This window comes from Lacerta agilis, chromosome 11, assembly GCF_009819535.1.
Source record: "Lacerta agilis isolate rLacAgi1 chromosome 11, rLacAgi1.pri, whole genome shotgun sequence".
NCBI classification, from domain to species: domain Eukaryota; kingdom Metazoa; phylum Chordata; class Lepidosauria; order Squamata; family Lacertidae; genus Lacerta; species Lacerta agilis.
Window position 1 is genome coordinate 4,085,085 of NC_046322.1, and position 26,205 is coordinate 4,111,289.

The 26,205-nt window shown below is 45.3% G+C and overlaps 1 protein-coding gene across 10 annotated transcripts in view; it reads right to left on the reverse strand.

Annotated features, from left to right (window-relative positions):
* The window catches only part of CELF4 (CUGBP Elav-like family member 4), a 772,591-nt gene that overhangs the window by 172,566 nt on the left and 573,820 nt on the right, over positions 1–26,205 (reverse strand). The gene's annotated exons all lie outside the window — the stretch shown is intronic.

The following is a 26,205-nucleotide window of genomic DNA, read 5'->3' on the forward strand; positions in this document are numbered from 1 at the left end:
AGCGGGGGGGGGGGGAAGGCAAGAGAGAAGGAGAGAAGGAGAAGGGGGTGGAGGGAAGAAGGAGAGAAGAGGGAGAGGGAGGGAGGGAGGGAGAGGGAGGGAGGGAAAGAGAGGAGAGAGCAGTGTACAGGCACGATCACAACCAGAACCGATGAGATGAGGGGTGGAGGAGCCAGTAGATTTCTGGGGCCGGGAAGTCTGGAAGGAGCCCTGGGGCCCAAGTATCTTGCATATGTTTTATGTAATAATTAACAGAATACACATTTCACCCTCAATGCATTCACAATTCTGAGCAACAGCTTGCCAACCTGTGCGGTGAAACTAGCATTTCTGACTCTCTACGAACGTTTGCTTCTGCTATTTGACAGCGCTACAGCACAGCTTCGTCTTACGCGTGGTTTTCGTAAGCGAACACCGTCCGAATGCCACCAAGTTTTGTGTGATACACTTTGCGTTGGTTTAGCGTTTAAAGTACATTGTTAGTTTGGCAATGGTTGTGTGGGTGCTTATATTATTGATATCAGGCCCTGGGATCTTAATAATTTCTGCAGGTATAGACATTTCAACCAGGGTGACTTGAGCTTAAGCTCTCAATCAAAGGTAAAGCTTAGTTTGTCATGTGACTCCGGGACAGTCAGAATCACCAGCTCAACCTATGATGATGATTGCAGGGCTTTTGTGAAGATAAAAGGAGAAAACGCCCTGACACTTGCCACCCCGAGCTGTTTGATGGAAGGACAGCATGCAGGTACAATTAATGGCCCCCTGTGATCATGAAATCAACACACTGTGCAATAATGATGTGAGCAATGTAAGAAATTAATTTGCACATTGAAGCATTCCTCCACGTCAAAGTAGAATACGCGCTAGTCCATTTCCCACCTTCTCCTCATTGCTTGTAAACAAACCAGTGAATAAATAAATTCCCCTATGGGGAAGGAAAGGACCTTTCCCTCCCTTCGGGCTACAGGCTAGTGATTACGGAGTTGGTTGTTCTGGCTGCCACGGTGGTAGGCTCTCAGGCTTACATGAATTTTGCAGGCCTTCTGGGAGTGCCTTTGCGAATTGAACAAACAAGACGGCAGATGTGTGTTCACATTCCTGCACAGGGAGCCGAATCGCAAGGTCAAGCAAGAGGGAGAGAAGAAAGAGAGCCTTATCAAAGGGACAAGGGCTGTGGTGGCTCGGATTATCTCAGACAGTCCCGCATTGTCAGAAGGACTGACCTTCAGTTGAGCCACCACACCAGACTCTTCCTCTGTTGGATCTACTTATGGGGAAGATAAAAGGCCCCATCACACCTTTTCAAAAGGATTCAAGCTCTATTGTTCCTGCTTACCTTTGATTTAAACATTGTCGACAAATCCAGCTTCTAACGTCCAAGTCAAAGTGTAGGTGGACGCCAAAGAGATGCCGCTGGTATTTGTCCGTCCAGATTTTAGCTTTCTTGTTTGTGGGAGAGCATCGAGACGCTGCCATTCAAGGAGATACAAGACTTTCTGTGCTGCATTTTGGAATGGCAAAAACAGACACCTACAGGCAACTGATGCCTCTTTTTAGACGCAGCTCATGTCGATGCAGAGTTGGACGGCGGTTACTCAAGGACAAGAGGCAACTTTACCTATCATGGCTTGGATGGACACAGAGAAGCTGTTCCAACCAGGTGTGACCATATTGTCACAACTCTTCCAAGTGGGGCTAACAATAGAATGCCTGATTGAAAAGGGAATGATTATGATGATTACATTTCTATCTCACATTTTTCTCCAAGGAGCTCAATATGGTGTACATGGTTCTCCTGCTCATCATTTAATCCAAACAACAGTCCTGTGCGATAGGCAAAGCTGAGAGTCAGTGACTGGCACAGGGCCACACAGCGAACTTCATGGCTGGGAGGGGAATCGAACCCTCGTCTCCCAGGTCCTAGTCTGACACTCTACTCAGATTCCAACTTTGAAAAGGTGGAAGACGTCTGGGGAAAGATGGAGGAGACCTGCAGAAAGTTGAGAGAAGAGAATATGACCAAGTGGGTTTCCTTGCCTGACCTCAATGATCCTGGGAATGATCCCAGGAAGGTCAAGGCTGAAGAATTGAGGAATGGACAACCTTTTCCTCCACTCCGAGACCAGCAGGAACCCAAAAGCTTTTATTACAATTATGGTGTCAAGTTGGTGTTGTTTAGAACGAACACAGACTCCCAGAGGTCACAGGACCATGACAGGTTGTCTGTAATATCTCAGAAAAGGGCTACCCATGATCAAGGGAATGGAGCAACTCCCCTGTGAAGAATGATTGCAGCGTTTGTGACTCTTTAGTTAATGAAAAGTTGAGTAAGAGGCAACATGATAGAAGCTTTGATAAATGAAGCATGGCATGGAGAACGTGGGAAGAGAAAAGTTGTTCTTCCTCTCTCATAACACGAGAACTCGGGGAAATCCAATGAAGCTGAATGTTGGAAGATTAAGGACAGATGAAAGAAAGTCCTTCTTCATGCAGTGCATTGTTACACTATGGAACTCCCTCCCACTGGAAGCAGTGATTGCCACTAACCTGGATGGCTTCTAGCCATGATGGCTCAGCTCTACCTCCACAACTGGTGGCAGCAATACAACCCAGTTGATGAAAACCACAGAAGGAGACAATGCTCTTGTGCCCGGACCCTGCTTGTAGGTTTCCAGTGGGCATCAAGTTGGCCACTGTGAGAAGAGGATGCTGGACTAGATGGGCTACTGGCCTGATCCAGCAGGTTCCTTTTATGTCTTTATGTATAATATACCCCTTGTAGCCAACTTTTTACTGTTACTTTTTCTCCATCCAAGCGCTCTCCCTCTTCATTTTAACATTTCTTTTCTAGTCCTTCACTGTTCATCCTTTCACCCGCTGGAAGACAGAGAAAGAAACCTCAAAGGGGAGGAAGAAGTTCCTAGATTTCCCCTGTTAAATCTTGGGCTTCCACCTTCCCTTATTGATACCACCACAGCCTACAAGATGGGACATCCTTTGGTGGAGAATTGAGCTCAGCATAACAGAAGGCAGCAGCTGTCGGGAAGACTCTGGTGGATTGAACCCAACTGGAGCTGGGGACACAGCTCCTCTGTGCCATTGGTAATGGATTTTCATTTTCATTTCTGATTTCAGAGTCGGATCGCCTTGTTCTCCTGTGCCTCCGTTGAGCCTCTATTTGCAAGCTGTGTATTTGTTAAACTAATTGACTCGCCGGGACTGCTGCTGCTGGTGGTACAGTTTAGGATTAAACACACAAAGGAGGGAGAAGAAGAAATTGGGGGCTTAGGCTGGTGTGTGATGCTTCTAAGCTTCCACCTGTAAATCCATATCATTGGAGGCTAACTTTAAAAGGGGATGCCTCCCCCTTACACACACCATATGCAGGTGGCTGCCTGGGAAAAGAGTTTGCCAGAGAGAGCATCTGCTTAAATGCCTCCAAATGTTCAAGATGTTTACGAACCAGAGATAATATCTCTTCCCCTCCTGTCATTCACCTCATCTCAGCTAAGCAGGAAAAGAAAAAAAATAAGGGAAGGAAATTGCACGGAGAAAACGAAAGGAAGTTGGCCAGGTTGCTCGAAGTCTCATATACATTGCGGGAAATGGGCTGGGGTGCCGGCGGCCAAGGGGTAAGTGCTCCTAGCGGCATGAAGCATGGGTGTGAATTCAAAGCAGAGCTTCCGGCTTTGAAACTAATCCACGGCAAACAGGATCCCGGTGCAGAGCTGCCTGCCTTATCAGCCCGCGGAGCGACCTCCTCCTTGTAGGTTTGCTGGAGGAATTTGTGCTTTGGCAAATTCCTACACCGTGCGGCCTGATCGGAATCTCTTGGATGAACAAGGGGGAATTCGGCTACCCAGAGGCTTTTGCAATTCTCTGAACTTTGTAATGCTGCCCTTGGCATTGCCGGCGTATTGAGATAGGTGTTTGAATACGTATTTGGAGAGAGGACACACATTTAAATGCATATTTTGAGAGGAAATGGTGGGCGTTCAGGATGCGTGAGGAATTAGAGCTTTGTGAATTCTTTGTGTACGTTTTTTGTGTGAACCGCCTTGAGTATTGTAAGATAGAAAGACGGTATACAAATTAAAAGTGATGATGATGACGATGATGAATTCTGATGTGGAATAATGTACATTCCAGGACACTCAGGGATTGTGAAGGGAGGAAGCAAGATGGCGGATCATCAACACCCTCCCCTCTGACCTCCGTATTTTACTGGTCTGTTTTTATGGTTTATACTGTTTTATCCCGTGTTTATATTTTATTCTTGTTTTATCCTTTATCTGATTAATTTAGTTCAGTCTTAAGCTCTAAGTTTTAGTCATAAGTTTTTTAAGGGAGTTGTTTTAAGCTCTCCCGACCTTCACTTGGGAGAGCGTCTGGCCTCAGCGGTAATTGAAGAAGAAAACTCCCCAAGTTGTGACTGCTTTATCATTATCTTTTCTGCATATACTCCCTGCCCTACTGCTCTACTATTTCAGCTAATGAACTGAAGTGAGATTTTTACCAACTTGATTATTACCAAACAAATAATGGTGACGACCCGGAGTGGCTGTAAAACTTCAGGCTTTCTTTGGAGTAACCCAAGACCTCTCTCCAAAAGAGTTACTCTAAAGGAAGTGCAAAACAGAGACTTAAACCCCAAGCTCCTCCTGAACCATCTCAAGATCGAAAAGTGGAGGAACTAATGTTAAAACAAATTTCAGAACTGTCTTCAGGAAATTCTAAAACATCAAAATATTCATGCCTCCAATCCCCTGAGACAAATGGTGAGGACTTATCTGTTATCAAATGGCTTGTGCTTTTAACTGAGGACACTCAGGTAAACTGCAATCAGTTCACTGGGACATCATCCCAGGTGTGTTTAGGCCTGCAGCTTTGTTTAGCAACCAGCGCTAGCACTTCCTACGCGCCCTGACCCAGCTCTCGCTGGAAAACAGTATCTTAAAATAGTTTTTTAAAAAGAGAAAATGTTTTTAGACATAGCATTTTGAGGGAAATACATATTTAAACACAGATTCCCATGCAGTTTTTCAAAAAGAAAATATCTCAGATTAACGCAAAGATGTGATTGAACAGATTGATGGGTGAGCACGTGAAGATACAGTTGCTGGATATGTTACGTAACCATCCCTAGTTACGTAAGTAACCAATTTAAATATGCATTTTGAGAGGTTGTTGCTTTTCAAAACCATGGGTTAATGCAGAAATGCAATGGAACAGAATTTAAAATGTGGGAAACATGCCAAAGTGTCCCAGGATGGAAATTACTAAGCATATCCCTCCGATCCTCCAATCTTTCCCCCTACCTACTAACTCGGACCCTCTCTCAGCAACATGAACTGGTAGATAAACCTCCCAGCTTCAGAGCTCCCAGAACAAACCCAGAAGGGACTGACAAAGGCTACCTCTAAACATATGCTTCCCTGGGAAATATCTGTGTGCATTTGTGTGCATGCATGCAAAGGGTGTGTGGTTGTGTATTAATCTGTCCTTGGCTTGTGGGCTAGATCTTGCCCAGAGCCGGGATTCATCAGGCTTTGTGTCCCTTCACATCCCTCAGCAAGAAGCAGATGAGGATGAAAAGTGCTTTGATGTTGTGCAAAGTTTGCTATTGCACTTCCTCCCTCCACAAGAAGTTCAAAGCAGAGGAGTCTGCAGAGAAGTAGACCCGTTCTCTGCAAATATGCAATAAGCCATTTTCAACTGCATGCATGGAATTTTCGAGATGCAATTGCATTTTTGAAGTTCGAGACTCGCAATAGCTGCAGGGCAGCGTTTGCAGTTCAGCATAGATCCTATTTTCATATCTTAGGGTTGCCATACGTCCAAAATTTCCTGGACGTTGCTGGGATTCAACAGACGAAAACAGTGTCCAGGCGGAAATCGTTTTAACGTCCGGGAAAATCCAGATGTATGGCAAACCATGTCAGAAGTTCCTTAAAAAAGCTCAACAGCTTAGCCAACGGAAAGCTCAACAACCATTGCGTCCGGATTGTCACTTTCTGAAATCTGGCAACCCTACCATATTTGCATCTTCAGTGCAAATGTTATTCCTGAAATAGCATTGTCAAGAAACAAGCAAACCGAAAGAATAAGACAGCAAAGGACTCTTTTGAAAGATCATCGTAACAACATTTTGAGCATCTATATAGAAATAGCATGAAAATGCACAAGAAGAGGACATTCATTTTGCACATGAATATGCACAAAGAAAAGCCCTGCGAGACGAATTAGGCAGGCATTCAAATGAAAATAGATAGCAATTTTTTTTAAAAGTTTCTATACCTCCTTTTGCACTGACAGAGTGAGCCAATACCTGCCTACTTGGAAATAACTGATCCTGAGGTCAATGGAAGCTACTCCCAGATTAGTGTGAACAGCATTGCAGCCTGAATATTTTATCCTCATGCATTTTTTAATAAGATCTCCATCCCCCCCCCTGTTTTCCTCCCTGAAAAGTTTTCAAAACATTATCCCTTTAAGAAGTTCATAAATAACCACCCAGCACCCAAAGATTTCCTATTAAAATCCTGAACATATGCTACTTAGGGGAAAAAAAAATATTTCAAAGCAAAATTAGCTGATAACGAAAGAATCCCATAAAGGCCTATCTTTCCAATCATCCGGTATTTCTTTTGTAATTTCCTCAGAGATCCAGGAAGGATTTTTCCAGATGTCTCTGTTCCTTCCAGGTGGCATGTTCAACAGAATTTGGAGAACAGCCAATGGTACGCTTATTCTTCTGCGTTTTCTTTTCTTTTTCTTTTTAAAAATAAGGAGAGCCAAAGAACAGAAAACTCAACGACTTGTTGGGAAGATCTGAAGGTAGGAAATGAAGAAGAGATGAGCTGCTTGGCCATAGCTTAATAGGGAAGGTTCTTTTGTCTTGCAAACCTTCAGAGACTCTCATTTCTCCCATGATTATCTGTTAGGATCTGGAAGCGGGCAGCGTGCAGTTAAACTATGGAACTCACTGCCACAGGAGGCAGTGATGGCCACCAACTTGGATGGTTTTAAAAGAGGGTTAGGCACATTTATGGAGGACAGGGTGTGACGGATTGGCCCTAGGATGGAGGAGGTATGACATCCCAGCGCAGAAAGAGTTAAGCCACCTTCGTCTTGACAGACAGTTCATCCTTTGGGGGCGGGGCGATCCCCGGTTTAAAAGGAGGGAAGGGGAGAAGAGGGAGGGAGTGTGTGGAGACAGGGAGAAGAGGGGTGTGGGGCCAGGATAGTGGTGGTTAGGCTAGGATAGGATGAAGATTAGTAGGTTACACTGAAAGAGTTTATACTTTAGATGTAACTAAGCTGATGAACTTTTGAAATACTTGGAAACATGATGTTCTGAAATAAATAAAGACTTGTTTTTGTTGAGCCAAGAGAAAAGAGTCATTTATTTGGTCCAGCGATATATGGATGCTCATGAGGAGGTGAACTCAGGGAAAAGACAAAACTGACCTGCAGGGTGATAGTTTGTGTCTTGGAGTTTCCCTCAGGAGGGGCAAAAGGGCAGAAACCTTGGTAAGGCTACACAGTTACTAAAAGGGTTTAGCTAACTGACGCAGTGGGGGGAATCTAATGAGAGAGAGACCCGGAACTGATAGAGCTGAGAGGTATTCCCAACACAGGAGCCCAGAGCAATATATATATAAAACAGGCCACGACAGCTGGACAGGAGAACCCCGTTACTAAGTTATCCCTAGTTATAATAAAAGGGGATTATCCACACAGACCTCAAGAATCGAGGTGGGGTGGATATAAAAAGTGACCCGGAACACCTCAGGAATAATACACTTAGTAACAGAGGGGTAGTTGGCAGGGAGGTTCGTCGCACAGGGTTATCACTCTGCCTCCATGGTTGGAGGCAGCAACACTTCTGAATACCAGTTACTGGAAATCAAAGGAGGGAAGAGTGCTCCTGTGTTCGAATTCTGCTTACTAGTTTCCCATAGGCATCTGGTTGGCCACTGTGAGAACAGGATGCTGGATTAGATGGCCATTGGCCTGATCCAGCAGGCCCTTCTTAAGAATCAGGGCCAGAAAGACATGGGGTGCCAAACCCCTGAGATTGTACCCCAAGATAATAGCCTTCCAGGAGGACATGAAAAACAAGTGGATGCAAATGAGATGCATCTTCCTGAATCTGGACTCCCAACATCACCATTGAGTTATCCACAGCAGCAATTTCAAGAAGCCAACATCAAGGCTTGCTCCAAACATCACTGCAGTTTCTTGCCAGAATGAGGCCCCTGCATCAGAGTCCCCTAAACTTTTAGTTGCTGCGTGGAAGTTGCTGATGCAACAGCTCCAAACACCTATTCCCAAGGCTATCGTGCTTCTGGAAGCTGCCTCTCTTGCACAGGACTAAGGCTTCCGACAATCTTGAACACCAACCCTGTCTGGGTTGAAGGGCAAGGACATGACGATATTGAACGAAATATCTTTCTGATTTACAATGTCAATGGGCCCTTCCCACAGACTTCTCAGAATCCCTTTGAACGTGAAAATTACACAGTGCTGGGGAAATGCATGCATGCTAACATCAACCTGGCTTTGTGAAGTTTGGGAAAAAATCATGACGCAACATTTCTTCCAATGTGCACATTTTTGCCTAATATAAACATATATTTTTTTGCAAAGCAATTTCCCCTAATAGACTTTGTTGTATGTAATTTTCACTAACATGCGTTTTAATGCATGCTTTGCCCCCGTATATGCATTTCTGTACCTTAGTTGGAGAACTGCAGCACAAAATTTGGAGAAAGGTGAATTTCTAAGAAAGGTTGTGTTTTGCTTTGCAGTTTGATGAGGAGAATAGGCGAGCTTGCATTGTGAGCTGCATTGATTTTCTCTACTACCATTAGAATAATATTGTGTGTGTGTTGTGGGGCTGGAGGGGTGGGGGAGAGAAGCATGTATACTGCCTTGAGCTCCTTGGGGGAAAGGTAGAAAATATAGGCAACAATAAATTAAAGACATTTCTCAGGGTTCAGGGATGAGCCCTGGATCAAATCAAGTCCCTGGCAAGGAGAGCAGGCTGTTCTGACAGTATAAATGGTAAAGGTACCCCTGGCCATCAGGTCCAGTCGTGGACGACTCTGGGGTTGCGGCACTCATCTCGCTCTATAGGCTGAGGGACAGCTTCCGGGTCATGTGGCCAGCATGGCAAAGCCGCTTCTGGCGAACCAGAGCAGCGCACGGAAACGCCGTTTACCTTCCCGCCGGAGCGGTACCTATTTATCTAATTGCACTTTGACGTGCTTTCGAACTGCTAGGTGGGCAGGAGCTGGGACCGAGCAACGGGAGCTCACCCCGTGGCAGGGATTCAAACCGCCGACCTTCTGATCGACAAGCCCTAGGCTCTGTGGTTTAACCCACAGTGCCACCTGGGTCCCTTTGACAGCACAGGAGCCCCAGAAAACCATATGTGCAGGATTGAATATTTTTTTTTAAAAAAAGTGGACAGGTTGAAGGAACACGGGAAGAAGAAATAGTGTGTATGTGTGAGAGAGTGATAGATCCTTTATGAAAGCAGACGTCAGCCATTTCCGCTCCCCCCCTCTCAATTATTTACTCTTTGGCGCTGTGGATGAGAGAGAAACTATATTTGAAATGAGACAAGAAGGCTCACAAAGAGGGAGGAGGGAAGACTAAATGTATTTCCAAGCCACCCAATATGAGGCAGGAAAGCCAGTTGGGGAGAAGGGCAAGACAGAGAAGTTCTTGGAATGAACTTGGTGCATCCCCTGCCCCCACCAAACAACAAGAAGTTGAGCGTTTCCAAATCTAGACCCTAAAAGGCAAAGGGGGAGAGAGGAGGCTTTTAAACAGAGATTCTTTAGCTGAGATTCCTGCATTGCAGGGGGTTGGAATAAATGACTCCTGGGGTCCCCTCCAACCCTACAATTCTATGCTTCTACGATGGGACACAGTATATACACACATCATCAAGCAAGGACATCAAATGGTTGATCCTCGAGCTTGCATTGTGCTGAAACCCATCCTCCAATTTCTTGGAGTTTTCTCCACAAATGGGCTGGTGGTTCAGCTCTCTTCAGACTAACCATGAGCTGTAACCATGGTTGTGCTTTGTCTGGGATTGCTGAATCATGACCATGGGTTTGAACTACAAGCTGAGACAAACTATGGGTTAGTTAAGCCTAGCAGAGAAGTAAGACAATCAGGGAGGAGTGAAGGGCCCACAATCTTATCTCCTGGAATCTGTGTGCTTGCAATGATCGTCCCCCACATCAAATGGGGTGCACACTTTGCGTGGTCGTGCGCAGCCCCCTTAGATCCCACAGCAGCACCTGGCAGTTCGGACTGGCACCACCTTACTGGGCAAGATACCTGTGGTCTACGCCTACCCCAGTCTGCCACCAATCTGGCCTGGGGAGGTGTTGCCAGGGGGATTGGCCAGGTGGGAGGAGGGACCACACAGTATACAATAGAGGGTGTAGCTTACCTGAGAAGCAGCAGTTGGCTCCAGAGCTTCTCCCACCCTCCACTCCCTCAATTAATGCTTACTTTACAGGTTAACCTCTTTTCCACAGGGACACAGGCACACAGGTGCTGCTATGTCAAGGCTGCTGTTGAAGGGCCAGAAAGGAATTTCCCTGCATTGGCAGGTTTCGCCTTTCCCGTAGCAATTCGTCACAACTTTGGTGGTTACAGGCCTTGGGTGGAATCGTTTAGTCATCTTCCTAAATGTGGGGGGCGTGGGGCAGTGACTCCATGCCCCCAGTGCAGTGGCGATAACAGGGTTCCCGTTAAAGTGGTATTGGGGGAGGCATTGGCCATATGCCCAGAGATTGTCACTGCCCTCCCCCTCCAGCGGTGGCGAATGGGGGTGGGGCGGGCTATCTGCTTGAACATATGTTCTCCAGAGCTAGCCCAATACCCTCACAGGCTGGATAACCCTGAAGTCCAAACTATTTGTTCTGTCTTCAGGGACAGTAAATTAACTCTGTACTGTCCTCATATATGCAAGTAAGCTTCCACATTATCCCCCTTTTCTTGGATTTGCAGCGATGCTTCTGCAAGCCTGTATTAACAGGCTCTCCAGGGGAGCTATGTATAACTGTGTGATAAACCTGTTACACCTTAATTCAATAATAGCCAAGCGTCAACAGACAATGCGGCTCCAGCAAGGAGAAAACCCAAGAGAATCCACTTGCTGGCTCCACCTACCTGTCTAAATGGCCCTTGGGGTTTAAGGAGGTGTATCTGAAGCATTTACACATTGAGTGACTCAAGCTGCAAGCCAGCTCATGGTGCCTAGAGATCCTCAGGGTGTGGTCTTGTGTAGGGCTCGTTGCTGGAGGCTACATTAAGTTTCAGAGAAGATGCAATTGTATTTTCTGCGGCTTGGATGATATTCTCGCATGACTGTTGTTAGGCCTTATCAGGAAGCCATGACACATCCTTTAATCTCAGTGTGTATTTATTAATATGAGATGTTCTGATCAGTGTATTCATATTTGTATGTCTGTTCGTATTTTGTCCTTGTTACTGCACAATCTTGAAATGTTGCATTTTATTATGAAATTTCCCCCCTGTCTTGCTGAGCAGCTTTCAGCTTGATATGCCGTGCAAAAAGGGCATATGGTGAACATAAACAAGATAAAGACTATATGACAAAATGACACAAGATATTAGTACCAATGGCTGGGTTACAAAATAGGCAGAGTAGGCACCAGCCAATGGAGCCAGCACCTTTTATGGGTCCTGCGACAATGGATCTAAATAATATTGATTTGATCTTGAAAGTAAATTGCAATCAAGCTTTCTGAGTTCAATGTTATCCCACTAGAGCCCACGCACAAGGGGGGGGCAGGGCTGAGATTTCAACTGCCATGGGGCCTTCACAGAGTTTAATCTGACACTGACAATGGGTGGTAGTCAACTAAGTCTTACTCAGAGTAGATCTATTGAAATTAATGGACCTAACATGTTATTGAATACCACCCAACATTCCCATGGGAGCCTGGGAAAATTTGTGTGGCGAAATGCGAAATTTCTCACTAGGTTAATTGATGAAAGAAAACTATTATAAAGTTATGGTGAGGTGGTATATGACTCCTGTTGTGTTTAATTTTATATAGAAACAAATCAGAAGTTTGTTGATGGAGGAAAGAAAAAAAATCAGGCACTAACTTGCATATGTGGTGGGCATGTCCTTTTGCAGAAAAAAATATTGGGGAAGCACCTCAAAAGTAATATCTGAAATGCTACAATATGAGATAGTAGTGGAACCATTAAATTTGTTGCTGAACGATATGCCTTGCTTAACAAATAATGAGCCCAGAGAACTAACTAGCTAGATGAAAGGAGCAGCAAGATTGTTATAGGATCAAAAACGGAAAGGCCCTGAAACCACCACTGGTGAATGACTAGATTAATAAACTCTGGGAACTAGCATTAATGTCAAAATTAACATTTTGTATAAGGTCAGGAGAAACGGGTATTGAACAGAACAAATTCATGGAAATGTGGTCTCCTTTTATGTCATATTGTTAGAGAAACCATGATCTCCCTATTGACCAGCATGGCTCTGATGGTGTTTTCAATAATTAGAAGTACATTAGTTGTGACAAAGGAAATGAAAAAGAAGGATAAAGTTATGGAGATGAATAGCTTTATTAAATACCAATACGATTTACAAAAAAAGCGCCACTGCATTTGCTGCCTGTGTCACTTATTTTGTATCTTTAATTGATGTATGCAATATATGGGAAAACTTTGCTGGAAATTGAAACAGGTTTGTACATATATATATATGGAATAAATAATGAAAAAGTAGCATAAAGGTAGATGGTGTTGAAGAAATGTGCATTAATCTCTAGGTTATTTGTGGGGCCTGCCTGGTGTTTTTAAATGAGTAGAATGTGTGCTTTTATTTAAAATGCATCTCTGGGTTATTTGTGGGGCATAGGAATTTGTTCATTTTTTTCCTCCAAAATATAGTCCCGCACCCAGACCTTTTTGAGAGGGTTGAGAGTACCCCCAGACCAGAATTGTTGAAGGGCACTTATAATGGTTGCAAGCCACATAGAATTGCTGCCAGACTCTTAGAGGTTTCTCTTTTGTTTTTACAATAGAGTGGCGGAGCTCCATGCTCTGGCACTGGGGGGAGGGGGGAGGCAGAGAGCAGGTGGGGCTGGGGCTGGTACGCATCCGGGGGTGTGGCACACCACCTGTGGGGGCGTGGTGCCCAGTGCAGGTGGGGGGGCAGCCGCGATGTCACCCTACCGGGATCGCACCTCCGGGGGCGGTACGCTCCCCCCGCACTCCTCTTCCTCCGCCAATGGATATATACATTTTGTTAAACAAACAACATATATTTAGGAAGCACACAGGAGGAGGTGTGGGAGAGCTTGTTCCATTGCACATGGAGAAATCCTTGCGCAGACAGAACTATCTGCTCAATTCTACGTAGAACACAACCCGATGCCAGGCATTCCTGTGGTTTAGGGTGGGAAAAAGCTTTCTCAGTCCCATTCCCCTACAAAGCGCAGGTTTATTTATTGGTTGGTTATTATTCGGATTATATTAGTCATATGCTGTTATGACTAATATGCTCTGAATAATAACAGTTACAGTGCTGAGCTGTCTTGGAGGCCCTAACTTTGAAGGCAGCATAGTGCTCCCTTTGAGTCTTGCTGTTGGCCATCAGACACTCTCATTCAATGCTTTGCCTGGGGCTATGACAATGAACTTTAACTTGTATTGCTACTCAGATTTAAGCTGATATGTTTTCTTTAATTGTATGCAGGGCCAGTGTGTCCATTAAGGCGAACTAGGCAATTGCCTAGGGCGCCAAAATGGAGGGGGCGCTGGCCAGGCTTGGGGGCGGGGGGGGCGGGACGGGCTAGCAGCAGCTTCTCCGCTGTAGCGGAGAGGTGCTGCTTGCCCCCTACACCACCCCCGGCTCCCGCTAAAGCAGGCTTTGGCAGGGGGCGGGACGGGCGAGCAGCAGCTTCTCCGCTACAGCGTAGAAACTGCTGCTTGCCTCTCCACCACCCCCACCTCCCGCTAAAGCAGGCTTTGGCAGTGGGATGGGCGGCGGGACGGGCGAGCAGCAGCTTCTCTGCTACAGCGGAGAAATTGCTGCTTGCCTCTCCACCGCTCCCCACGTCCCGCTAAAGGAGGCTTTGGTGGGGGCGGGCTGCGGGGGGGGGGGGGGTGCCAGAAGGTGGTCTTGACTAGGGTGCAAGAAACCCTAGCACCGGTCCTGATTGTATGCTGTATTCTAACTTGAGGTATCTGTATATGCTACGAAGTGCATGCATTTTCAGACCCCTGAAGACACCATGGCAAAAACTCATTTGGCTTAGTTATATTTAAAGGTTTTGAATGTGTGCATATTTGTGACACAAAGTGGTTTCATACCATTCTTTGACGTGGAGTTTGGATGTACAGATCCCAAATTGTCTGCAGGTAACTTCTCCTTGATTCTGTTCACACATCCCTCTCTGTCTTAAATCCAGACAAGCAAGCAGCCCTTATCAGAGTCCAAGGACACATTGTAGTCAGCCTGAAACACTTAAGGAGGATGCAAAGCAGTGTGTGTGTGTGTGTGAGGGGTGTTGTCTTTGAAGAAAGGGTGTGGCCGGGGAATGGGCGTGGCCTGGGGTGAGTTCTGGGGGCCAGACACAGAAGCCCAGAGGGTTGAATTCAGCTCTCAGAATTCCGGTTGCCCATCCCTATGTTAGTTCATAATAAATGCTTAGCCACATTTGAAAGGACCCTCTTTCTAACTCACCATCTTGACTTCCTGCATTATCTGCCACTATATATCTATATTTTTTAAAAAAAATCATTGTGGTGGAAATTGCATCACACTTGCTACCAGCGGCCACCCAACAGGAATGAAAAATCCTTTCCCTGCAAATTGTTATGAGCAAAGGGGAGAAGAAAGAGGGGATTCCGGAACCACCTGAATTCTCTGCCTGCCGGGTGAGAGTCCAGGATTCAGGTCCTGCCAATTAGCTATGCAGATATCTTGATGGGGAAAAGATGGCGGCCTTTGGGGGGGGGCAATGAAAAGTCCTCTGCTGAGCACCTGCAGGCCATGGCGGTTTCCCTCTGGCATTCACAGTGTGGGGGAAAGGCTGCTGCCTGAGTTGCAATCTTAGCGGGCGGCGGACTCGGTGGCTTGTGTGTTCATGTCTCCCCTGTGCAATGGAGAGCGCCATGCCTTACACGAGTCAATGGCTTGTATGAGTTATACTGCTATTACGTTATAAGTAGGACTGATAAATTACAGAAGGCTGCAATAGATCCTGTTCATGGCATTCGGATTCCATTTGCACCCCCCCTCCCCTGTAGTATATAGGGAAAGATTTTTCTCTTCTCTGTACTTTTCTATAAAATGTTTTGTGGGGGGGGGGGGGTAGAATGGTCAGGAGGAGAAAAAAGCAGGGTAAGAAGAACTGGACCAAGAAGCATTGCTGAACACAATCAGGGAGGAGTCACCATGCATAGGAGCAAATGCTAAAAGGGTGGCGCTGTGGGTTAAACCACAGAGCCTAGGGCTTGCCGATGAGAAGGTCGGCGGTTCGAATCCCTGTGACGGGGTGAGCTCCCGTTGCTCGTTCACTGCTCCTGCCAACTTAGCAGTTCAAAATCATGTCAAAGTAGATAAATAGGTACCGCTCTGGCAGGAAGGTAAACGGCGTTTCCGTGTGCTGCTCTGGTTCGCCAGAAGAGGCTTTAGTCGTCATGTTGGCCACATGACCCGGAAGCTGCACGCCGGCTCCCTTGGCCAGTAAAGCGAGATGACCACCACAACCCCAGAGTCGTTTACGACTGGACCTAATGGTCAGGGGTCCAGTTACAGGTAGGTAGCCGTGTTGGTCTGCCATAGTCAAAACAAAATTAAAAATTAAAAAATTCCTTCCAGTAGCACCTTAGGGACCAACTAAGTTTGTTCTTGGTATGAGCTTTCGTGTGCATGCACACTTCTTCAGTGGTCCCTTTACCTTTACCTTTAAAGAGCTTGGGTTGTTGTTTTTTTAAGTTTGGGGTGTGTGTGGAATGAAGGCTAGTGTGTGTGGAGGGGTGCACACACACAGAGAGAGACTCCTCTTTCCATTGTGGTCTTAAAGAGATTGCTTTATTATCCAATATACAGTGGTGCCCCGCTAGTCGAAAATAATTCGTTCTACGAGTTTTTTCGTAGAGTGAATTATTCGTCTAGCGAAGCGGCAATGGAGCGCGGAGGTTTTCGCGCAAAAAAAATAAATTCGTCTTGCGAAGCAGCCCCATAGACTTTTTCGTCTTGCGGGGCAGCTTCCGCTAGACAAATGCCATTCATCTAGCGAGTTTTTCGTCTAGCAAGGCATTCGTCTAGCAGGGCACCACTGTAATGAGGGAAGTTTTAATTTCTAATGTTTGTGCGGCAGATTTTTACACTTTGCTAAACTGCTCAGAAGTTTGTCTTGGCATTAAACAGTACGCTGAGCCACTGATGTGCACAATAACTGGCTATTGTGAACATTCACCAGGTCTCGTGGAAAAGGTGCACAAGCTCCTTCAGTGAAGAGGGAATTGTGCATGTTCCCCAGTCAAAATACATTACCCCCAACAGACCTTGGGAAATGTGTATTTCATGACTGAGTGTTGGACTAAGACCTAGAAGAGACCAGGATTCAAATCCCCCCACTCAGCCATGAAGCTCACTGGGTGTAACCTTGGGCCAAACACTGTCCCTCAGCATACCCTACCTCACAGGGTTGTTGTGGGATTATCACAAACAGTGGTGGGAAATGCCACGTGTGCTTGCCTAGAGCTCCTTGGAGAAAGCAGCAGGATTTGCCCTATGTACAGATCGATACGTGTCAGTATATTAAATCCGATAATTCAGTCCATTGCTGATAAGCCAGTCGACCTACGTCTTGCTTGGGTTCTCCAAGATGTGGACCCTTATATAACTCTACAGGTTGCTAGATTCCTAACAGCCGTCATCTCGCACAAGAGACAAAATGGGATGCCAGCCGATTACTGATAATCAGATATGTTTTTCAAAAATAGAATTAGACATTGGTTTTAGTTTTGGGTGCCTAAATTTTAACCTTAATTCTTTTTTAGATATGTTTTATCGAAGTGATAATATTGATCCCTGTGAGTTGTGTTATTATATCCGCGGCCTGTATTGGGTCGTCGTTTTATTTGATTTGATTTTTTATTGACTGCTTGTTTTGTATTGTATGATTGTATTGTATGACGGGCGCAAATGCCGAATAAACATCTACCTATCTATCAGCAGGATTTTAACACAATAAAATAAATAAGAAAAATTAAGTCCCAAATTCTGCAGCCTCTGTCTTATAGCGGACCTAGCTTTGCCCTCCTCAAATGCATATCACTTTATCCTGCAAACTGGCATTTTCTTACGAGTGCAAATGCTACCATCCCTGACCACTGGTTGAGGCCTTACGCTTCCGTGAATTTGTCTACTAAATGCTGAAATATCCCACCCCACCCTTGGTCACTCCAATATATTGCTTTATGGGTACTTTATTGCTGCTTTATGTAATGTTATAACCCACATGGAGTTCTTGTTCAAAGAAGAAAGATGGAAGATATATTTAAAGAATAAATAAAATCAATATGGCACGTCTCGTGCTTATGGATTCCCCCGGAAAACACTGTGCGGAAAAGTCTGTTTCTACACCCGCTTTTAGTTCTAGCTTTGCAGCCTCCATAATTCTTCCCTATAGTCAAAGAACACTGTATCTATAATGGGTAATTTCCCTCTGGAAATGTGTTCTTTCCCTGGCATGGAGGGGGAGAAGCCATTGGCCGAAGAGATATGGGATCTTATGGCTCAGGGATATGTTCAATACTTTTTCTGTTCGACATAACTAAACGTCCGGGGAAGGAGCGAGCAGAGGGGTATGAATGGCTATAAAATCCTCTCCTGTCACATCTGATTTAGTAAATGAAGTTGGATGACCCGACAGAAAGCAAAACAAGTTAAAATAACCGGCGCCTTTAATACATTTCCCATGCCAGGACGACGTGGCAAAGATATTAACAATCAAAGGGAGCGTTGCGGAGGTCTGCAGCTTGCCCATCCATCTTAGCCACGCCAGATGAAATGGAAATCCAGAGACTGCTGATACAAGGAGTCTAAATTCTGAGACTCAGGCCGAGCTCAGTCATCTCGGAAATGGGAAAGCGAATACGGTGCTCTGCTGAGAGCCTTCGCTACCCAGCGGCTCCTGCTTTTATCGGCTGAATTGCACATGCAATATTTGCAGCCCCTTATCATTGCCCTGACTCCTCCCACAGGTCTTGATAGAAAGGGACTTTCAAATTTTTTTTGGCCTCCTCTTCCAGGGGTAGGAGGGTAGGAGACAGCCCTCCCTCCCGATCTAGCTGGCAAAGCTACAAATGTTCCCGTTGCCCCCCCCCCAAGCAAGCGTGCCCACAACAGATGCAGCTAGCACCTGCAAATTAAGCAGCACCAAAGATGCGCCGTTCAAACCAGGACAGCGGAAACGTATGAACCCACGCTACGTAAGGCTGATGATCTCATAATGCCATGTTACAAATCTATAGGGCAGCTGCGTTTGGAATACTGCGCACATTCTGGACACTTGAAAAGTTGGGAAAAAACAAAATAAAATAAAAAATTCCTTCCAGTAGCACCTTAGAGACCAACTAAGTTTGTTCTTGGTATGAGCTTTCGTGTGCATGCACACTTCTTCAGATACACTGAAACGGAAGTCACCAGACCCTAAAGTTGGGAAAGGTTCAGAAAAGGGCAAGTGGAACGATCCAAGGGATGGCACAACTCGTCTATGAAGAAAAGTTGCAGCGTTTCGGGTTTTTTTGAAGGACCAGGTGTGTAGCCTGGGAATCATTCTGGACTCACAGCTGTCCATGGAGGCGCAGGTTAATTCTGTATCCAGGGCAGCAGTCTACCAGCTCCATCTGGTACGCAGGCTGAGACCCTACCTGCCCACAGACTGTCTCGCCAGAGTGGTGCATGCTCTAGTTATCTCCCGCTTGGACTACTGCAATGCACTCTACGTGGGGTTACCTTTGAAGGTGACCCGGAAACTACAACTAATCCAGAATGCGGCAGCTAGACTGGTGACTGGGAGCGGCCGCCGAGACCACATAACACCGGTCTTGAAAGACCTACATTGGCTCCCAGTACATTTCCAAGCACAATTCAAAGTGTTGGTGCTGATCTTTAAAGCCCTAAATGGCCTCAGCCCAGTATACCTGAAGGAGCGTCTCCACCCCAATTGTTCTGCCCGGACACTGGGGTCCAGCGCCGAGGGCCTTCTAGTGGTTCCCTCCCTGCGAGAAGCCAAGTTACAGGGAACCAGGCAGAGGGCCTTCTCGGTAGTGGCACCTGCCCTGTGAAACGCCCTCCTACCAGATGTCGAAGAAAAAAACAACTACCAGACCTTTAGAAGACATCTGAAGGCAGCCCTGTTTAGGGAGGCTTTTAATGTTTAATAGATTATTGCATTTTAATGTTCTGTTGGAAGCCGCCCAGAGTGGCTGGGGAAACTCAGCCAGATGGGCGGGGTATAAATAATAATAATAATAATAATAATAATAATAATAATAATAAGCTTAGAGAAAAGGCGAGTAAGAGGCAAAACGATAGAAGTTTATAACATTAGTTTTTCTCCTTTAAAAACTAGAACTTGTGGCTATCCCATGATGCTGAACGTTGGAGGAGCTCAATGTGTTGCTGTGTGACATCACAGGCACTTCGGAACTCCCTGCCTATTGACCCCAGCATTTGCCTTCACTGTACTCTTTTTGGCGCCTGCTAAAACATTTATTTTATTTTTTTTGCTTAGACAAGCCCACCCAGACATTTAGAAAGTCGATGCGAGTTTTTATTTGTTTTTAGTCTCTTGCTGTTTTAACTTTCAAATTCCTGTTATTCATTTTCCTTAGTAACAATTGTCACATTGTTTTATCTTGGAGGTTTCTTTTACTATTATTAACGGTATATAAATTTTAGGAAATAAGTAATAAATAAAACATAGTCTGGATCCAAGCTATGACATTCCCTTGCTGTGCTTGCAGTTATCCAGCGGTGTATAAATATTATAATTAATAGTAATTAATTAATTAATTACATTACATTTGAATAACACCCTATTCCCACAGTAAATAAATAGATCTATTTTGGACTTTAAACTGGGGGGTGGGGGTGGGTGGGTGGGTGGACAGCCTTTCTCAGAGAGGATTCCCAGGAAGTATAGTTTGGTACAGTGACATCTCAGCCCCCTCCATCAGCTGGAATCCCCTGGCTTCCTTGGGTGGGACAGCTGAAGCCATGCCCATCAGAGCAGTATAAATTTGCAATGCTGATATGTCCTTAATCCAACAGGAGCAGCAGTTCTGCTCCCCCTGACCCAGTTCCTCCTGGGAATTCATGTCCACCACTATCCCTAGAAGCTCACAATGCTAGATTTTTTGCTTTTGGTTTCTACCTAGGTGAGCGTGCCTGGCGTGTGAGGAGTGGAAAGGGGCATGATGGCAGGGCAAGGTCGCTGAGGAAGCCTCGTTTCGAAGTGGGATGTAAAGCAGTCTCTCTCGTTGATTTGTTGTTCTTGTTGTTCAGTCGTTCAGTCGTGTCCGACTCTTCGTGACCCCATGGACCAGAGCACGCCAGGCACGCCTATCCTTCACTGCCTCTCGCAGTTTGGCCAAACTCACGCCAGTCGCTTCGAGAACACTGTCCCACCATCTCATCCTCTGTCGTCTCCTTCTCCTTGTGCCCTCCATCTTTCCCAACATCAGGGTCTTTTCCAGGGAGTCTTCCCTTCTCATGAGGTGGCCAAAGTACTGGAGCCTCAACTTCAGGATCTGTCCTTCTAGTGAGCACTCGGGGCTGATTTCTTTAAGAATGGATAGGTTTGATCTTCTTGCAGTCCATGGGACTCTCAAGAGTCTCCTCCAGCACCATAATTCAAAAGCATCAATTCTTCAGCGATCAGCCTTCTTGATGGTCCAGCTCTCACTTCCATACATTACTACTGGGAAAACCATAGCTTTAACTATACGGACCTTTGTCGGCAGGGTGATGTCTTTGCTTTTTAAGATGCTGTCTAGGTTTGTCATTGCTTTCCTCCCAAGAAGCAGGTGTTTTCTAATTTCTTGACTGCTGTCACCATCTGCAGTGATCATGGAACCCGAGAAAGTGAAATCTCTCACTTAGCCCCGTCCAAAATAAATAAATAATAATAATTGGAAGAAGGAGGGGGGAGTGAGAGAGAGAGCCCACCCTCCTGCCTGGCAAATGAGTTAAAGGAGACTATTTTAATCTCTTTTATTGCATGGCTGAGATGCTTGACTTGGCTTCATTGCCGTCACAGGATGATGTGTACTCTGCGAGTGTATAAAAATATATGAACTCCCAGGACAATATAGTTCAATCTGCTCCGCTATTACCCATCATGCTTGTCTGAGCGTACCACAGCTATTAGGTCTGTTTGAGAAGCAGCTGAGACCACAGATGGATCTGCCGCTAAACGCGGGATGAAGACGCAATGACATGATATGGAAAAGGGGAGCATGGGTCAGGGTGCTCAGGTATGGAGTTGCCACACCTGTTTTGCCTATATCGAAATCCCCAGGGAAATGTGGAGGGATCTGCCTGGGCAAAACTTCCAAGAAGTTTCTAGGGAGGTTTCTACACGATACACAGAATCATAGAATTGCAGATTTGGAAGGGACATCCAAGGGTCATCGGGTGTAACCCTCCTGCCATGCGAGAATCACAGCTAAGCAATCCCTGACAGGTGGCCATCCAGACTCTGCTTAAAAATTTCCAAGGAAGGAGAGTCCACCACCTTCTGAGATAGTCTGTTCCACTGTCAAATAGCTCTGACCACCAGAAGGTTCTTTAGCTCCTTTCTTGTAATTGGTACCCATTGGTTCAGATCCTACCCTATGGAGCAGGAGAAAACAATCTTGCTCCTTCTTCCATGTGACAGCCCTTGAGATACTTGAAGATGGCTATCATATCTCCTCTCAGTCTCCTCCTGGGTAGACAAAGTTAGGGTTGTGCTGTTTAGTTATCAACAGGAAGTAGTGATGTCTGCCAAGTTGGGAGGCTTTAAAAGAGGTTTAGGTGAATTCCTGGAGAATAAGGATGCAGGTGGCGCTGTGAGTTAAACCACAGAGCCTAGGGCTTGCTGATCAGAAGGTTGGCGGTTTGAATCCCCGCAATGGAAATAATGAATTAAGATTATAGTTAAAGAAATAGATAGGATTTTTTGAAAAATAAGGTTTGTACAATGTAAAGAAATTACTAAAGACAAATGACAATGAACGCAGGAAGCGCAGACGTGAGGAAGTCAATTTACAATGTTAAGGGAAGAATTAGTTTTCAATGAATGGTTTTTTGTTTTTCATTTTTGTAGTTTGTTTGTAATAGTTGTATTTGTATCTGTTTGTTGTATGTATTTTGTTAATGTTTTGAAAAAGTTAATAAATATATTTTAAAAAATAGAGAGAGTTGAAGATGGCGCTCATGTAACCCCTCGCTCTTCTCTTCTCCAAACTAAAAACATAACCAATTCCCTCAACTGTTTCTCATAAGGATTGGTTTCCAAACCTTTCATCATCTTGGCCACCTTCCTCTGCACATCATCTAGGTTGTCAATTTGTTTCTTAAACTGTGGTGACCAGAACTGAACACAGGACTCCAGGTACCTTGAATGGGAGTTTTGTGCATCTTTTAGTTGACCCCAGATCTGACCTAAAATAATAATAAAATCTACAGGTAATCCTTTGATTAAGCTCACAAAAATGTCAGAAAATCGGAGTATATGAAAAATGTCGCATGGGAACTAGCAATCCATGGGGACATGGGGGAGGGGACAATAAATATAATATTCAGTCCCTGGCCCTGTTAACCATAGATCTTCAGTTAAGAACATAGGAAGGACCTGCTGGATCAAGCCAATGGCCCACCAAAGCTAGCATACAGTTCTCTCAGTGGCCAACCACAGGCCTGTGGGAAACCAGCAAGCAGAATTCGAACACAGAAGCACTCTCCCCTCCTGTGGTATTCAAATCCACATGGCTGCTGCATTTGGCTCCACCCCAGCTCCTACCGATGTCCTGATGTCCCGAGTGTGACGTCACACACAAAGCCACACACACACACACACACACACACACACGACATCGCCCTCTCATCGCCCTCGCAATATGGCGCCTCTGGTTTAAGAGTAACACAACACGCCACAGAATATGCAATGTTAGGGATATCCTTAAAAGACAGAAAAACTAATAATGCCTCACACACATTTGCAAAAAACAAGCATAGTTGTTGTTGTTTAAATAAGCCTCAAACAAATTTACAGCATTTTTTTTTTACAAAGCTTAAAAACCATGGAAATAGGTATCTTTACAAACCTACTCGAAATGCAAATCTGATCCCTGATAATGCAAATCTTTCTCCCCACCTCCTTGCTATCAATGGAAAAACTTGAGCATTTTGATATCTCTCCCCACCCCCTTTTATTTCTGGGAGTCTATTTTGGATAACAACTGTTTCTTGCTACTTCGCGGCAGCTACAGGCATGGCTTGGCTGAAAGCAGAGTTTGCAGGCACCGCCGACCAGCTGATTGGCGGCACCTTGGCCAGGCACGGCGCCCTTGCAAGTGCCGTGATTGCTGGCTTTGCAAGTGCCGCCAATCAGCTGAGCACCCAGTGCCTCCGCGACACTCTCCCCACCATTTGATTTGGTTTCAAACTGAGCAGGCAAGACAAAGCAGGCCGCCCAACATCACTGCAATGTCGAGCAGTTGACAGGTGTGTGGCAGCCACCCGCCTGTCAAACTTGGCTTGCGGGCAGCGGGGTAGATAAGAATGCAGCTGGCCGGCTGAATCCTGTTCCCTATCTTTGCTTTCTAGATTTTTACATAGGCTTCCTGAGTCACGAGGAACTGGCGGACTCTTGATATTATGTGATAGTCCATTATTGTGCATTTCCTATATATTGGTTGCAACTTGCCCTGCGTGGTGCTGGGGCACCTTGCAATAAAGGGAAGGAGATAAGTTGTGGAGATAAATAAATTAATTCCACACAGTGTGCAATAAGGCTAGGAGATATGAAATATACTTGGAGTCAAGTGTGAATTTCATGTTCTTTATTCAGCTCATAGTAGTGAGGAATGCAGTTCCCCCAAAACGTTTGCTTTATATACACTATTTACACAATGGGCCCCACGTGATTGGCTAATTCCGGGATACTCCTGTATGCCAATCGGAGTGCAGATTCACTTCCGCCTGGAGCTGGATTGGGTGGCTCCTGCGGACCAATCTGACTGCTGCAATCTCAATCCTATTGTTCTGGGACCAGTCAGACTGCTGCATTTTGGATTCTATTCAACTCAGTACATAACACTTACTACCTTTGAAAATCTTTAATAAAAATATTTTTTTAAAAAAACTCAGTACATAACAAGATGTATCAATGCGTAGTCAAAAATTGGTTTGAAGTCCACGTCATGGTAACGGTTTCATAATATTCGACATGGCAGTTTCATAATATTCAACAGTTTCATAATATTCAACAGTTTCATAATATTCGACATAATATTCACAAAGTGTGCATGTGCTATGGAAAAAATTGTGATGTGGGAAAAACCACGAAGCCGGTCGTTGCTTCCCTCCATGATTCCTGCCCCTCCCTCGGTTGCTCTGTACTATAAAATAGTTGTAACAATATGTTAAAGGCACATAAAAATGCATCCGTTTTAGACCCCTAAGTAGTACCAGCTGCCGGGACATTGCACCCCCTACCTCTACATAGTTGCATTCTGATTTCTGACATTGTGATTATATTGTGATGTTCAGCTGAGGACACATCACAATGTTGGAAACCAGGCATTGCCCATACCTTCTTGAGGCGCTTTTGCCAAAGAGGTTGGGTACCAGAGTGGCTGGGGAAACCCAGCCAGATGGGCGGGGTACAAATAATAAATTATTATTATAAATTATTATACCACTCATTCTCCAAGGCTTGCATTTCCCGGCTGCTGCAAATTTGCACCGAGGCCAAACTGGATTTAGATAGTACAACCAAAGAGTATCCAATATGGCACCTTCCAAATGTTGTGGACGTTGGAACACAGGAAGCTGCCTTACACAGAGGCCAGCCATTCGTCTGTCTAGTGCAGTATTGCTGACAGACAGAGGCTCTTTGGGGTTCCAGGAGTGGGTTTCTCCCCAGCCCCGCTTGGGGATGGTGAGGATTGAATGTGGGACATTCTGCTATTCTACTACCAAGCTATGACCCTTCCCTAGAAACCTAAGGGGTTGGTGGATTCATATCGGCCAGAGATAGGCAAGGTAACGCATTCAGGATGCTGTTGGACAACAGTTCCAATCACCTTTAACCACCGGCCATCTTTCCTCCAGATTTACCAAGATATTCATTCAAATTAGGCACTGTTGCATCCTGGCTGCTAACGTGGATCAGACAGAAAAGTCTAAAAGATTCCCCTCCACAGTTTCTCCCCAAAATTGGCTCGTTATCAAACAGCAACTAATGCACAGCCATAGTGCTGAATTGTCACGATGCCGACAAACTTCAGCGCCCCCATTTTGAAGGCCTCTGATTGGTCAGTGTTGCTGTGATTGACAGCAAGTGCAAATCCCCTTCCCCGCTATGAATTCTCACGTGCCTCTATGGCAGTAACGTTTCAGCCATGGGTAAATGTAGGTTTAAGGCCAAACTTCAGAATTTCAGGGACCAAAATTGATTGAATAAGCTTTCATACTCCTCGAGAAATTAATGGGAAGGAGGGGTCATATTTCCCATTTTCTCAAAGAAACTGGAAATAAAATATAGATACATATATTTTTCATGTACTTCCAAATATCTCTCCTGCCTGTCAGAGCCCCTGGCGTGGGAGGGGAGCGTTCCCTCGCTATCTGCAACCGCGCAGCTCGTGGCTCAAGCGCCTGCTTATGCAAAACAGGGTCATAAACATGTCTCCGTGTATTTGATAAATCCATCTTCCCCTTGTCATTGTCAGAGAGAAGCCGAGATGATGGGAGATTACGGCGTCAAATCGCCGTGGAAACGCCTGCAGAGTTTATGAATTTTCATAGGACGAGAGTCATCTTTAATAGGAAAGCAGCGCTTAGGAAAAGGGCTGACGACTTCTGAAAGAGCATGCCTGTTT